The sequence below is a fragment of the Stenella coeruleoalba genome, assembly GCF_951394435.1.
Source record: "Stenella coeruleoalba genome assembly, chromosome: 3".
Lineage (NCBI taxonomy): Eukaryota > Metazoa > Chordata > Mammalia > Artiodactyla > Delphinidae > Stenella > Stenella coeruleoalba.
Window position 1 is genome coordinate 173,328,222 of NC_137148.1, and position 16,772 is coordinate 173,344,993.

General features: G+C 54.9%; 1 protein-coding gene across 1 annotated transcript in view; it reads right to left on the reverse strand.

Moving 5' to 3' along the window:
- Positions 1-16,772, reverse strand: part of PWWP3A (PWWP domain containing 3A, DNA repair factor) — a 54,013-nt gene that overhangs the window by 24,507 nt on the left and 12,734 nt on the right. The window contains exon 2 of the mRNA XM_079917188.1: positions 858-973. The gene's annotated coding sequence lies outside the window, so the exon portion shown is untranslated. The remainder of the gene's footprint in view (positions 1-857; positions 974-16,772) is intronic.

The following is a 16,772-nucleotide window of genomic DNA, read 5'->3' on the forward strand; positions in this document are numbered from 1 at the left end:
CATTCTGAGGTTCTGGGTGGACCTGAATTTGCGGCGGGGGGGGGGGGGGGGTGATGTTCAACCAAGTCCCACTAGTGTCTGTGAGAAATGAACCTTAGTTGTTTATAGATGCTGAGCTGCGGGGTGTTTGTCACTGCAGCACCACCGTGCGAAGCCTCGCTGATTTATGCCGTAATGTAATTATTTGTCTACATACTCATCTACCCGAGACGCTGACCTCCTACTGACAAGAGACAGTGTGTCTTTCGTTACTGTATCGTAGAGGGTGGTTGGGGAAAAGATTAATTTTACCAGCTGGTATCAGAACTCATTTTAGAGACCAACTGGGCTTGTTTAGGAAAATACCGTAATTAGTACTAGGGGACGGTGAGCGAGGCCCTGAGGACGTGAGATGAAAGGGCCCACAGGGAGACAGCTAAACTCTGCATGAGAAAATAGCTGCATTCTGGAGGAGAGGGAAAGGAGCCACGAGAGGTGGGGACCCATGGAGATCAAGAGACAGAGAGACGGCGGGAGACGGCGGAGCAGGTGGGGGTCAGGGACCTCCAACATCCCATTCGCGGGCCTCGAGCCACGAGGCGGGATTGGCCCGAGCCTTGAGGAGCTGGAGCAGCTAAGCTAAAGCAGAGAACTGGCCTGCACGGCCCAGCCCAGCAGCCCGCTGGGGCCCAGCAGCCAGGCACCCCGTGCAGCACCTGGTAGGCGTGCAGCACAACCGTGTCCAGCAAAGATGAATGCTAGCGTGGTTGCTGGAAGGCGCCCGCGATTCACAAGAAACCCAAGGAGAACCAAGCTACTAATTAAAACAAGGAAACCCTAATGTGCCCAGGTCCCCACAGAGCCGAGGCCCAGCTCACCTGGTACTGACGTCAGCCAGACGTGGGCGCAGGGCCGAACTGGAGGGATGGCACGCGGGCTTCCGTCATGTTCTTTGGCCTTGTCTGGCTGCCTTAGGCCTGTATTCTGTATTGTTCTGTTTTTTTTAAAAAAAAAGTAAAAAATTTTAAGACCACCAACATAATGCTAGCTCTTCTGTGATCTGTGTCCGCCTCTGTCTAGGCCCCAAGGGGTCGTCAAGTGCTGCTGAGCTAACTGCTCTTTGCCGTACTGTGTTGACCCCCATCCCCACAGCCGCCCCACTGCCAGCTGTCCCGGGAGCCCAGACTCCTCACTTGGCCTTCAGGCCTCATCCATGGCTCCACTGACCACTGTGAAGGAGCCGTGTGCCCTTCTCAGCACTGACCCCATTGTGCAGTGGCCGGCTTTAACGCCAGGGTAGGGTCTCCCCCTGCGACTGCTGATGCTGAGGCCAGTCGTTTTCGGGGGGGGGCGGGGCGGGGCGCAGGCACTGTGGGGTGTAGAGCAGCATCCGTGGCCCCCATCCACTCGATGCCAGGGGCACCCTCAGTCGTGACAACCACATATGTCCCCAGACATGGCCCAGTGTCCCAGGGGAGCAGAATCCCCCTCGGGTGAGGCCCACGGCCACAGACTAATTGCATCACTGCCAGCAGTCCTGGAAGTAGCCGTGCCTGGGTCAGCTTGCTCCCTGCAGTGTCCTCAGGACGAGCCCTGCACCTGCACCCAGGGTATGCTTGACTACTGGGGTCTGAACAAATGAAGGGAAAGGCAACCCTCACAGCAGGCAGATTTCCTCCAGAACTTCCCTGTGTAGGTCAGCCCTGCCCTTTGGGCGGGGGCCACAGCAGGAGGAGGGGAGAGCCCAGGGGTCAGGCGGCCTGTCCCGGGACGTCCCTCACCAGGTCCCAATGTCAGCCCACCCCATCTTTCTCCCTCCGCCATCTCCTGGCATTCCCAACCTGATTTTGGCAAATGGAACTTGGTTTTCCTCTTCACGCAAAACCTTCCTGCCTGAGACCCGAGACAGTCCAGCCACGCACCTCAGTAACCAGCCGTGTGCATTTGGCACATGGTTATGCTCGGGGCTCAGGACTTGGTGCCATCCACGGGGGCTGTGCTGGCAGGGGACTAGCACCTCAGATGAAATGCTAACGGGGCAGCAGCTGGAGTGCCTGGCCCGGGAATCCCAACACAACATAGATCCTGTCTGTAGAGCGCTCCAGCTACCCCCGGCCTTGGAGAGAAAAGTGTGTCACCAGACAAGGATGCAGCCCCTCCAGAATCTGGAAAAGGCAGGAACCAGAGTCTCCCCTGTAGCCTCAAGAAAGAAATGCAGCCCTGCCCACACCTGGATTTTAGCCCGTGAGACCCATGTTAGACTCCTGATTTCCAGGACTGTGAGAGAATCAACGTGTGTAGTTTTAAGCCTTTGAAAAAAATTGCAGTTGTGGACAATAGAATAAGAAGAAATTTACCCATGCTTTCTAATCCTCATTTTATGTATTTCCAACCCACCTTTATAAATACCAAAAATATTAAGCATGGTGATATTACTAAGAACACAGTTCAAAAACACATACCATCTCACACCCATTAGGATGGCAAATACTAAACAACAACAAAAACACAGGAAATAACGAATTGGTGAGGATGTGGGGAAATTGGAACCCTCTTGTGTGGCTGGGGGGAATGAAAAAAGTACAGCTGCTGTGGAAAGTCTGCAGGGTCCTCAAAAATTTAAACATAGAATCACGGTATGCTCCAGCAATCCCACTCCTCGGTACATACCCAAAAGAAGGGAAATTAGGGACTCAGAGATATTTGCATACGCATGTTCATAGCAGCATGACTCACAGCAGCTAAAAGGTAGAAACAACGCACGTGTCCATGGACGGATGATGGATAAACACAGTGTGGTCCATCTACACACCGGCATGTTATTCCGCCTTAAAAGAGGAGTGACTTCCCTGGTGGCGCAGTGGTTAAGAATCCACCTGCCAATGCAGGGGACATGGGTTCGATCCCTGGTCCAGGAAGATCCCACATGCCGCAGAGCAACTAAGCCCATACGCCACAACTACTGAGCCTGCGCTCTAGAGCCCGACAGCCACAAGTACTGAAGCCCGCTCGCCTAGAGTCAGTGCTTCACGAGAAGCCACCGCAATGAGAAGCCCACGCACCACAACGAAGAGTAGCCCCCGCTCGCCACAACTAGATAAAGCCCGCATGCAGCAACAAAGACCCAGTGCGGCCAAAAATAAAAATAAATTTAAATAAAAAGAGGAGATTCTGACACCTGCTACAACGTGGATGAACCCTGAGAACGTGATGCTCAGAGAGGCGCGCTGACACAGAAGGACAAATACTGTCTGGTTCCACTCACATGAGGTCCCTGGAGGAGTCAGATCCACAGAGACAGGAAGTAGATGGTGGGGGCCAGGGGCTGGGGGAGGGGTGGGGAGTCAGTGTTTCATGGGGACAGAGCTTCAGTTTGGGAAGATGGAAGACTCCAGGAGATGGATGGTGGGGACAGTCGCACGACAATGTGAATGTGCTTAATGCCACCGAGCTGTGCACTTAAAAATGATACATTTTATATTTTACCACATAAAATTGTTTTTCTCTCTAAATTCATCCCTACAAGCAAGCATTTCCTGTACCGTGTGGGATGCTTCCTGGTGTGTTCACTGTTCGCATCAGAGGGCGACCGACACCCCGCCTGGAACATGACCCCGTCGTGGCCCCCCTTCAGTTCTCCTGTCGCTGCGTCCTCCACTCCACGGAGATCCCCGGCGTCCCCAGACCAGGAAAGGGCAGTGCGCTGCAGTGTCTCTTCAACAAAGAGTCAAGGATTAGGCCCCGTTGAGTTTCCATCCTGTTTGCCTTTGATTTTTTTTAAAAAGCCTTTCATTTTACCTATTAGGCATTTCAGGGCAGGCTGCACAGTGTCATCTGCATTTCAAAAAAGCGCCGCTGTGAGGATTTGTTTTCTTCCTTTTTTCTGTTTCCTTGTTCTTCTCCCTGACGTCGGTAATCTACAACCGTCTTTTGTCTTCTTCAAGGTCCTCTATCATATTATCTCACATTGTTCCAGGCAGTAACTTTCTTCTTTGTCTGCAACTCGTCCACAGGACACAGCGCTGACCGCCCCCGTCCAGTCCCCCCAGGGTCCAAGCCAGCACTCAATGTGGCACCGAGAACGCAAATTTCTCAGGGTCACCCCAGCCCCGTTTCGGTTCCACCCAAGACACACTGAGAGGAAATAAGGATTCTGCCTTTCTAAGTCCCCGAGAAGCTCGGCGGCCACTCTCGGCCGCCAGCTGCAGGAGGACCCCAGAACTGAAGCACCGGGCTGGCTCCTGGCTTCAGGCTGGGCCCCAGCGGGAATCGGGCTGCACACCAGAGGCACCGTGACTGTCGCCTGCGTCTCACTGGGCGGGTGCCCCTCAGTTCCACCGTGTGGATTCGAAGGATTGTTTATTTCTGTGTCTAATTGTCACACGGGGGCAGTTTTCAAAAATTGTGGTAAAACACACATAATCTAAAATTACCATCTAAGCGCACAGCTCAGTGGCACGAAGCACATTCACACTGTCGTGCAGCCATCCCCACCCTCCATCCCCAGAACGTTCCTTCTTCCCAAACTGAAAGCCTGTCCCCATGAAACCCTGACTGCCGTCCCCCACCCCCGCCGGCGACACTGGGGCCGTTTTGAAGCTTGGGTTCAACTTTCCGTGTCCATACACGTCTGTCGTTGGACAGAATAGGCCGTCATGGATCTGGTTAAGAGATAAGAACTGCAAGCACGTAGTGTTTTAGTTGAGGCATATTTTATATTCGCCACGGTTCACGGGTCAGCTTACGACACGCACCGTGGTATATTTAGGCTTTTAATTCTTTTGATAAGGAGCAGACGACTTCACTGTACAATCTTACTAAAACAAAGTGGGACGACGCCGGGAGGTGCCGGTCTCCCTACCATCCAGAATTCCATTCTCTAGAATGTGAAACTGATCAATAAAAATTGAAAACCCCACGACTGCATGTCAGAGCGACAAGAGCTGGAGAATGGTCGAGTTTCCAGCTGATGACGAGCACATCTGGAAGACGGACACGCTGCTGCCCTGTTCACGCCCCTGGGTGCACCCCTCTCCCAGGCCCCCCAGGTCTGTGTGTCCCCCACCGTTTGGGACATCAATTGCCGACGCCCTCGGCCTGGCCGCTGAACGGCCCCACGTCACCCATCAGCGCTCACCAGGACGCACTGCCTCGGTGGTACAATATAGCTGTGAACGTTTCCGTAAACAGTCCCTTTTGTTCTTTCTTTTCTTTTTTTTCTTTTTGTATGAAAATCCTAGGCTCTGATACCTGCTTTCAACAGCGCCATACATCAGAATATAAGGGAGTGAGGGAAACAGAGGAAAGATAATAAAAATAAACTTTTGTTTGGATACAGAGTGCGTTTGCTGTATTCGCGATCATGCTGCCGCTGGCTCAGTGATTTGCCTCGTCCTCGGGGGCGCGCGAAGTGGCAGAAGTAGCTCTCAGGATGGAGACACGGCCTGGCGAGGGCGGGCCTGTGGTGGGGGCCTGTGGTGGGGGCCTGTGTCCTTCTGTAACTTGACTGCAGGAGCCATGATTCACATCTGCACATGTAACCGAATGGCAGGGAAACACAGACAGATGCACACGTGGAACTGGCAGGATCCGAATGGGCTCCTGGGTTGTGCCGGCAGCAGTGGCCTGGATTTGATGCTCTGCTGTCTGGTTACCCTAGTGTCTGGGATCTAGCTGCTCTCTGGTATCTAGGTGCTGTATTATCTCGGTGCCATGGTTACAAGATGTCACCGCTGGGGAGGCTGGAGCAAGGGTGCTCTAGTACCTACAGAACTGCCTGTACATTTCTTTGCACCTTTCTGTGACTCTAGAATTACTTCAAGTAAAAAGTTTGAAACTGCATTTAAAAAAAATGAAGGCAGTGCTCCAGAAATCAGTTCTCTCCCCAGGCCGGCGGGGCTGCAGGTAGACAGAGGCGAGTGGACACCTGTGTGACCACACGCCATGGAGAAGGCCTTTGAGCCCGCACGGCGGGGCGGGGAGCGGGAGGCCTGGGGATATGGGCAGGTCCTTCCTCTTGGGGGCTGCACTGTCCTGATTCTGCGTCCCCCTCACACTCAAGTCAGGAACGGTTCCCATCTGTTCAGGAGACTTGGGGGCCTCTGAGCAGCCCTGGCTACCCCCCGCCCCAGGTTCCTCCCGACCTCAGCGTTCGCAGGATGTCCGCCTGTGCCCCGACCCGCGAGCGGGCAGCTCAGAGGGCCTGGACTGTGGGGTGTCCCTGATGGAGCCCAGCTCCGTGGGGACAGAGCCCTGTAACGCATCTAACACCCTGCAGCACGTTGTGTTTCTGCAAACCCGTGTCAAGGTCGGCGTCCCCTACTTGGAGACAGTGCGCGTGTCCTCGTTAGGATAAAGGAGGGCGTTAACATTCTACTAGCAACCGGAGGTTCTGGAAGCAACAGGAAAGCGCCGTCCTGAAAACGCAGCCATGGTGGAACCCACAGGACTCCAGGTGAGAGGGAGGCCACCGCTGTGCCCCTCAGGAGGGCAGTGGCTTAAAATGAAGTGCCCCACCGCCACAGTGACCCCGACACCCCCATGCTGGCTCTGGGTGCCTGGAAATTGCAAGGACTCCCTGAAAGCACCTGTCCCATCGGGGCACCGTCTCTGAAATCGGGGAGGCTGTCGCGGCGGGACGGTGCCCTCAGAGCTCTCCAAAAACAGTGCCTGTCCCCAGGATGGAGGTGGCGAGTTGAAAGGAAGCTTTTAAGTGCTGCTCCCATCTCCTGAAGCCAACGGTCCCAACACAAAGGTGCCGGCAAGGACAGGACTGGAATCCCAACGACCTTGACAAGATAAAGACACCCTTCAGCAGTGGCGAGTCCAGTGTACAAAGAGAAAGTGGGTGTGGGGCTTGAATCGGACCTCCAAGTCCACGTGTGAAGACCTGAGCCTCAGGACCTCAGACCGAGACCTTGTTTGGATATAAGGTCGTTGCAGGTGTAATCAGGGGGCCCTGATCCAACACGATGGTGTCCTTACAAAAAGGGAACATGTGAACACAGATGGGCACAGGGGAGCGCTCTGTCAGCCTAGGGCAGGGTCTCCCCCCCCCCCCGCTGCTGCATCTGCGGTCATCCTCTTTGGGGACCGTCCTGGCCACTGTGGGGTGTGGGGCAGCCTCCCTGACCTCCACCCACTCGATGCCAGGCGCCCCCCAGTGTGACAGCCACAGATGTCCCCAGACGTCGCGCAGTGTCCCCTGGGGGCAGGACTGCCCCAGTGAGACCCATGACTGTGGGTAAATCTCTATTAAAGGTGTCTCAGGTGATGTGCCGCCTTGTTCAGTTTAAAAGAACGTACAGTTTCCTTTAAAATGGTCCTAGAGAGACGCCACCAGCGATTAAAAGAAGTATTTCCTTCTGAAATCCAAGGAAGGGCGCATACTTTTTTTTTTTAATATGAATGACCAAACATTTGAGTATTTTTTTTAAGGACACAGAAATGTTACTTTTTGTTTTCAGATTCTGAGATCTGAGGTTTTCCTTTATTTATTTATTTTTTTTCAGAGTATGATTCCCGTTGAAGTTCAAACACAGGACAAAGTAGACATTTCCTTTAGGATTGCAGATACAAGTGGTATCCTTTCATTTTCAAAGGTCATCAAATATGAGTAAAACATACATAACGCCAAAACGAAATAATTTTAGAAAACAGAAGAGCCCGGTTATCAATGATGTGAAATATACCAGAGGTGCTGACCCGAGGAGATCTGAACAAAGCATGGGTGTCAGTTCATCACGTCTCGAGTTCGTTGTTTGTGACAAATGTTCTGCACAAGGGGAACCAGGTGTGGGGCTCCCAGTTCCTATCATTATTTTATCGTAAATCTAAAACCCCTCTGAAATCTACAACTTATTCCGAAGCGACAAGGAAAGTGAGTTTGGTTTTGAGAAATGGGCGCAGAGGTGCGGGGACAGTGGGCCCAAGGGGAGACTGGGTGGCCATGGGCCGATGGACGGTGTCCAGGTGCCCTGTGTGCGAGGGCAGAGCACCGGGGAGAGGCCGGGGTCAGCTCTCCGTTCCAGGACCCACTCAAGCCGGCGCCTGGTCCTTCCGAGGGTGGTGGCCTTTACGATGCCTCGTGACTGCGGCGGAGGGAGCCATTGCTCCCAGGGCGGGTTTAGCGCCCGCAGGGCAGGGACAAGGCCCGACTGTGGGGAGTGGGGGGAGGAGCCAGCAGCAGGCATGGGGTCGGCCAGGTCCCAGCCCCCGTGCAGCCCAGCCCCGTGGCCACCTGGGGAAGGCACACACCGAGCCGATGACAGTGCCCACCCCGGGCTCTCCCCTGACCCGGTGAGGGAGGGACGTGGACAACGGGCATGTCTTCTGCAATAATAGTAAAAATCAATGCCTGTGTTCGGTTAAAGGGCAGCCGTAACAAAGGAGGTTCGCACCACGAACAGGGAGGCTTAAACAACACCTGAGATCAGGGGTCCCAGGATGGCTCCCGCCGAGGGACCACCTGCACCCCACCCCCATCCCCGCTCTCTCCCAGCTTCCGGGGGACAAGGTGCCTCCCAGTGTGTCTGTGTCCAAACGTCCCCCCTCATAAGGACACCAGTCCTGCTGCGTTAGGACCACCTGCTTCCGTGTGACCTCCCCTTAACTAACTACTCCTGCAAAGACCGCGTTCCCACACACGTCCCACTCTGAGGTGCCGAGTCAGGACTCCAACTTCTGAGTTTTTTGGGGGGGCACAGTTCAATCGATAACAAAACCCGAACTCTAAGGACGTAAGTCCACATGCAGCCGAAGCCAGCGCCGGCGCCCAGACCGTTCTCTCCCCTCCTTCCTGGGCACGCGGCACGAGGCCCCGTTGTCCTGGCAGCCCCACGTGGCCACGTGACCTCTCACATCGGGAGGAGGCACAAGGGCATCTCGCTTGGGATCTCAAGGGCCGGCCGGGCACCTGCGCGCTCCTTCCCACTGCCTGGACCTGGCCCGGCGCCCATCCTCACCTCCCGTGCTGGGACACCTGCTCTACGCCTGCTCCCCCGCAGCTGCCCTGTGAGCTCCGCCGTGGGATTTGAGGGCACTGCTGGGCAGCTTTGCTCTCCCATGGGGGCCCCACCCCTGGCTGTGCGCACGACAGTGATGCTGAGGCCACGGGTCCACCTTGACCCCCAGAGCCCAGCCAGGGGTCCCGCCCCTTGGTTGTCAGCTTCTGTGGCAACGACCCCATTTCCAAACAGCATAGAGGCTGGGGCAGCTCAAAGATCAACCTGAAACCACATGCCAGGACCAGGAGAGAAGCTTGCGTGGGCCCAGAGGCTCCCAAACCCCAGGCCCTGCACTGCAGGGACTGACACCGCTGCAGTGCCCACTCCCCGGTCCTCCAACTCGGGCACCGGGATGCAGCCCCTCTCTCGGCAGGATTCTCAGAGGCAGCCTGCAGGGGCCCAGGTGGCTCCCTGCCCCATCTAGTCTCCCAGGGCCCACGCTCTGAGGCCCGGGCCTCGGTCTGGGTCCCTGGGGGAGGCTTAGGGGTGGAGGGGCTCTCTGTGTCTGCCCCCTGGCCACGCCCAGCATTCCCCAGCTCACAAAAGCTCTGTATACAGTTTGTCTCAAGGCCACGGGGATGGCCGCTGAGAGCCCAGACAGAACATTCACAATTTCCAGAGCAGGTGTTAGAACACAGCTCCCAGAGGTGTCCCTACCCTGGTTCCAGGACCTGTGGACATGTCATCTCACACGGTGAGGGTCCTCATAAGAGGGAAGAAGGAGGGTCTGAGGCCGAGAGAGACGGGAGATGCTGCGCTGCTGGCTGTGAGGATGCAGGAGGGGCCGTGAGCCAGGGATGCGGCGCCTCTAGAAGCTGGAAAAGGCGGGAACCGATGCTGCCCTGGAGCCTTGGGAAGGACCAGCCCTGCCCACGCCTGCATTCAGCCCCGTGAGACCCCAGTCGGACTCCCGATGTCAGCACTGTGAGAGAACCAAGCTGCGTGGTTTTCAGCCACCAAGACTGTGGTGACTTGTTCCAGCCGCCATCGGAAATGCCCTACAGTGAGAAGCCCCAGAAAATCAGCCTCAGGGTCACGCAGAGCTCCCTCTGGCTCCAAGGACCTAACGCTTCAATGACAGCCTGTCCTAAACAATAAAAACACAGTCTGCTTATCGAAACGCTTTACATGTTCCTGCCCGAGTGGGGGCACCAGGAGGTGCTGCAAAAGTGCCGAGCAGACATTTGAGGAGGACGCCACGAGTGCAGGACCCCGGGTGGGGGACTGAGAACCACCAGCCGGCCGGTTCCCACGCGGCCGCCGCACACAAGCCGGTGTAGCTCTCAGCCCAACAGGAAACTAACAATGCTTCTTGTCCAAGCGTTCCCAAGTTGTTCTGTTAACCATCCTCTCAACAGCTCCCAGAGTACTTGGAAGTAGACCATGAACTGAAACCCTGACCTACTTCCCAGGACCGGGAGCCAGGTTGCAGTGCAGAGGACGGAGACACAGGCAGTGCTGTCGCCCAGGAAGGGTGTTTGCAGAGCTTTGCTGGGAAAGGGCATCATCACCCTATTGCAGAGAATCATCAGGTCCCCAAGAAAAAGGGGCGTTCCGTAAAGATGAGCGGGAGGCCGATGAGAAAAGAATTACAAATGGCCAATAAACTCGCGAGAAAGGTATTGTTACCCTGCGTGGGAAATTAAAAATAGGGACTAACTCCAAATAGTCAATTTTCAAAAATAATACCAAGAATTGGTGCCGACGCAAGTGGTTAAAATGGCATTTTATGTTCAATATATTTGACACGCTTTTTAAAAATATTGATAATGTAATATTCCAGAAACCATTGAATCGTAGGCTCTAAATACGTGAATTGTATATGTGAATTATGTCTCAGCAAAGCTGTTTTGTTTTGTTTTAAAAGCAGTATTATGCTATGGCCTCAACCTTTTAATTTATATATTTTATTCTTAAAATATATACATATACATTTTATATTTACACATGTTTGTATATGTGTAATTAGTTTAGTGAATATTTTCTGCTCTCTTTTCTGAGTTTTCTCCAAAATTTCTACCACTTAAAAACTTTGTAATTTAGAAAGTGATTTTATGAAACCTACAATAACAAATGCTGGAGAAGGTGTGGATGGAAGGGAACCCTCCTACACTGTTGGTGGGAATGTAAGTTGGAGAAAACTCTAATTCAAAAAGATATATGGAGGTTTCCCTGGTGGCGCAGTGGTTAAGAATCCACCTGTCAATGCAGGGTACACGGGTTTGAGCCCTGGTCCGGGAAGATCCCACATGCCACGGAGCAACTAAGCCCATGCGCCACAACTACTGAGCCTGCGCTCTAGAGCCCATGAGCCACAACTACTGAGCCCGCATAATACAACTGCTGAAGCCCGCGCACATAGAGCCCGTGCTCTGCAACAAGAGAAGCCACTGCAATGAGAAGCCTGCGCACCGCTACAAAGAGTAGCCCCCACTCGCCGCAACTAGAGGAAGCCCATGTGCAGCAACGAAGACCCAACACAGCCAAAAATAAATAAATAAAAAATTTTTTAAAAAGATACATGCACCCCTATGTTCACAGCAGCACTATTTACAGTAGGCAAGCCAGGGAAACAACCCAAATGTCCATCGACAGATGAATAAAGAAGATGTGGTACATATACACAATGGAATACTACTCAGCCATAAAAATGAACAAAATAAGGCCATTTGCAGAAACATGGATGGACCTAGAGATTATCACTAAGTGAAGTAAGTCAGACAGAGAAAGACAATTACCATATGATGTCACTTATACGTGGTATCTAAAATATGATACAAATGAACGTATTTACAACAGAGAAATAGACTCACAGACATGGAGAACAGATTTGTCGTTGCCAAGGGGGAGGGGTGTGGGGGAGGGATGGATTGGGAGTTTGGGGTTAGCAGATGCAAACTATTATGCATAGGATGGATAAACAACAAGGTCTTACTGTAGAGCACAGGGAACTATATTCAATATCCTGTGATAGAATATATAAAAGAATATAAAGAAAAGAATATAAAAAAGAATGTATATATGTGTATAAATGAATGACTTTGCTGTACAGCAGAAATTAACACAACATTGTAAATCAACTATACTTCAATAAAAAATAAATTTAAAAAAAAATTGCTTTTATGGACCCTTGGTACGTATGATGCGTTGATCTTCCTCCCAAAAAGCCATCACCCCAGTCTGACCGTGAAAAACATACCAGCAAACCCCAAGAGAGGGGCGTCCACATAACTCCTGACCCGTTCCCCTCACGAATGCCCAGGGCTCCAAAGAAGGCACATCTGAGAAACTGTCACAGCCCAGAGGGGCCCAGGAGACGGGAGGCCTGGGCGTCTCGGGGGACCCTGCAGGGTCCTGGGGCAGAGAGCATGTGGGCTTCCACGAACCCTGACACAGCAGTCAGTGTGGGATTGTTAGTTGTGAGCGACGGACGTACCAGGACACGGTAAGATGCTGTCTACAAATGGGGGGCACTGGGGGCAGGGCACATGGCAACTGTGCGCTGTCTTTGCAACTTTTCTGTGACTCTAAGACTGTCTGAAAAAATAAAGTCTATTAATAACAGTAAGAACAATAATAAAAGGTCCAGAAAATTCTTTACAAGCATGGCGTTCCTTGTCCTGTGAAGCAGTCAGCCCGGTTTGTCCTGGGGGCGGCCAAGGGGTCATTCTCTCATGGGCAGTGGGCGCCCGGCTAAGGCCTGCGCTGCACGCTGCACATCCGGTCCCCTAGAGCCACTAATCCTTCCACCCTGGACCAGGGCCCGCCCTGACCTGGGGCTGGGAGTCGGGGGTCCCTCTGTACCCGTAGGCATCCACACGCCCCCACTCCCACCCCGCCGGAGCCCCAGGCGGCACACGGAGGCGTTTGTCTCCCGCAGTTTTGAAACTATTTACATTTTCACCTCCAGGCAGATGATGGGTTTCACTCGTGTTTGGAAGCAGATTTCTGTGATGCAATTTGCGTACCTGGTGCGCTCCTGGGGGCCAGGAGCCTGGTCCTTCCTGCCCAGGCCTGTGCAAAAGCTCTGCTGTACGTCCCGAGATTCCCACGCCCGCAGCAGCTCCAAGGTCCGGCCTCCCGGGCTCAGGGTCTCCCGGTGCGGTGGGCCCTCCCGCGTGCGCACCGCGGCCTCACCTGCGCCTCTTCGCTGGGCCCTGCAGGAGTGCAGATGACCCCCTGCAGCTGGCAGTGCTGCACACAGATGTGTGTGTGTGTCAGAGGGGCTCTGTCCGGAGAGGCTGCAGGTGCAGCGAGTAGGAACCCAGGCTGTCGGCCGAAAGGGGGTTTCAGAGAGACGACCGGTAACTCTAGTGAAAGCGTGAGCCGCAGCACCTGGGGCCTGCTTACCAAGAATCTGCAGCCATCCAGCGTGCGACCCCACTGATGGGAGACGTCCAGGACAGGCAGAGCCACAGGGACAGGGAGCGGTTCCTGGTTGTCAGGGGCTGGGGAGGGGGTGGGGGTCACTGCTGATGGGGACGTGGCGGGGGCCTTCCTTTGGGGTGATGGAATGTTCTGGAATTAGATAGAGGTGATAGTTGTACAACAAATGCCACTGAACTGTTCACTTGAAAATGGTTACTTTCACTTTATGCAAGTTTCACTTCAATGGAAAAAAAAGAACTTCAGGCACCACTTCGGGGGGGGGGGGGAATTTGTCCTGTAAGCCGGGCATCCGACGGGCCCTGGCCTGCTCTGCTGGTCGGAAGATATTCTCCATAGGCGGGGCCATGACATCCCCACCCAGGGCTTCACAGAGACAGGGACCCCCCCCCCCGCCCCCCAGTGGGAACAGCCACCACCTCTCAGCCCAGAAAGCCGTTCTGTGTGCAAACGGGGCCCAGACATCCAGCTTCTTCCCCCACCTGCAGCCCCAGTTAAGGAAATACAGACCCCGGGTGGGGGTGAGGATATATTAGGAGACTGGGATTGACATACACACACAGCTATGCATAAAATAGATAACCTGCTGTAGAGCACAGGGAACTGTACCGAGTACTCTGTAATGACCCATGTGGGAAAAGAATCTTAAAAAGACTGGATATATGGATATATGTATAACATTATTTTTGCTGCACACCTGAAACTAACACAACACTGTAAATCAACTATACTGCAATAAAAGTTAATTAAGAAAAAAAAAAGGAATACAGACCACAGTGAGGAAGGGGGCGCAGCCTGGCCCTGAGGGGGCACATGGTGGCCAGGTGCCTAATGCACACCTCGGACCCCCGGTCCCCAGGGGTGCACCAGAGCAAGGACCAGCCGGCGAGGCAATCAGCCCTCTGGTGTGAATCATTGCCAGCCGCTGGGGCGCGGCCCCTCCACGCACAGCCCCACGTCCCTGCTGTTTTGCACTAATTATGCATTCGCCGGAGGAGAGGAAACGCCAACGCCCGGCCTCGTGTTTTATTCATAGTTCCTGGCTCTGTGTAACCATTACAGGATTTTAGCAGGGAGGCCAGGCCAGCACAAGGAGCTGTGGTCCCCACGCCGCCAGGCTTCTCTGGAGGTCAGGGGAGGGACAGCTGGCACCTCCAGGCTGCAACCCCACCGCGGGTTCTGCCCCGACACCTGGAAGCTCTGGTTGGAAATGTGCAGTGCCTGGTAACTTCTGGAACAGGCTGATGGGGGACAGAGGGCTGCTTATTAAAAAAAAAATAAGACTCACCGCTTCCTGTGAGTCTGCTCTCTAAGCATCTCGGAAGTTGGGTCTGCCCTCATTTCTTTTCAGCGCCTTTCTGTAATTTTGCATTTTCTATAATTTTGCACCAGGCAGCTCGGAGGGTTGGCCTGAGCTGGACTGGGGGTTCCAGAGCCCCCCTCCCACCTGGTCCCCCAGATTGGAGCCACGATCCTTGGTGGTCAGACAATCGCCCCCTGCCCTCAGCCCAAGCCCACCCTGCTGCCAGCCCCTGTCACAGCTGGTCACTGCCTGCACCGTCCCTGTCACTGTGCATGGAGGGAGACCCCGTGCCCCCGAGGGAAACACACCAATCAAGGGTCAGGACGCTGCTGGGCAGGGGTGTGGCCGGCACCCGCAGAGCTGACCGGAGGGGCTGCGAGGACCCCTCCCCCGCTGCTCCCCTGAGAGCCCCCCAGTGCCCGGACGACGAGGCTCTCACTGTAACCACCATCGGCCAAGAGCTGTCACCCCGCCTTGTTCAGAGGGTGGAAAGGAAGGTGTCCCATATTGTCTCCCCCAAGGGACGCACAGATCAGCGACAAAGACAGCCAGCCAGGAAGGGCCCTGGGTCCCTGCTTTCCGCAGCGGCTGCAGGGATGGCAGACAGCAGGCGGGGACGGCAGAAAACTCGGGACGACAGTCCGCATTGTGCGCCCTTCTCCTCACCGCGCCACAGGCCGCAGCTTTCCGCAACCGTGTCCATCCGATTTCGCGAGAACCGGACCCCGGGGGAGGGTTCAGCGGCCCATTGTGCCCCCGCCTCCCCCTCCACGCCCCCCCACGCCTGGGGTCCCGCTGAGCATTGGCCCGCACGGCGTGTCCGGGGTTGGACGCCGAGGCCTGGGCCTTGTCCCCTTGTCATACGACAAGCTGAGCAGTGGCAGGTCACCCCCTCCCCCCAGTAGGTCACTCGGTCCCTCCCGGCCCACCTCATCCCCTCTCAGCCCACCAGGGTCCCCCTCCAGGTGCCAGTCTGCCCTCCCTTCCACATCGGATCAGGGAGCTCTGCCTGCTTGCTGTGGGTCAATGTTCAGAGGCTGTTCAGGGAGGATTGAATGTAATCTGCAGGAAAATTTCCAGAAGGTTAAAGGAAGCAACATTCTGCTTGCAGCCAAAGGGAAACAAACTCAGAACCCGGCACGGAATTTCCTGCCTGGAGCAGTGGGCAGGGGGGCTGGGGTGGGGGTGGGGGGGCAGCGGCTCTCCGGCCTGCACATGGGGCTTCCTGGGCAGGGGAACGGGGTGGGCAGCCAACCTGCACAGCCCCATTCATTCGTCCCCTCCACTTTGCAGATACGGACCACCTCTGCCCCCAGGGCCATGCTGGGGCCATCGAGAAAGGAGACAGAATGTCCCGCCAACCCCAAACCACACCGCTCAGCACCGCCACACCTCTCTCCCACCATCCAAGCCAGACGGGAGAGCTAAGCCCTGCCAGAAGGAAGGAGACAAAGACCCAGAGGAAAAAATGGACCAGAGACAAGGCAGCAGGTGTCAAAAGACACAACCACTAAAGATACCCCGGGGCAGGGGGGGGGGAGAAAAAAGGATCGCATCGCCTGTGATCGCACACAAGTTAGAGTAACCACCTACCTCTGGGGCTTTTAAAATAGGCCAAGATGAAAAAGGAGGTCCACCCAGCCTTGCCCGGCCAGCAGGCGTGCGGACCTGAGCCGCCCTCCTGGAGGGCAATTAGGTGACATCTGTCCAGAGCCCTCAGGGGGCGGGGGCTGCCCCCTGGGAAAAGTCCCAGCGAGCGTCAAGCCACGGCCCTGACCGGAAGGAGGACGGTGCAGACACCTGAAGTTCTGTCCCAGGAGAACAATCCACGTGGGGAAAGGGCCACGATGGTGAAACACTGTTAGGCTTTAAACGGGTTACAGATGAGCAGGCGAAACACCTCTGATCGGGAAAAGAAAAGTGGATGAGCACGTGCGCACAGGCGCTCAGATACACACACACGCGCACACACACACACACACGCACACGCACACACACACACACGGACATGGTGGGGCCAGGGGCTCACACCCCACGGTGCCAGTGTGGGTCCTGGTAGGAGAACTTTGGGTGAGTGTGTGGCTTGGTCTGGAGTGCTT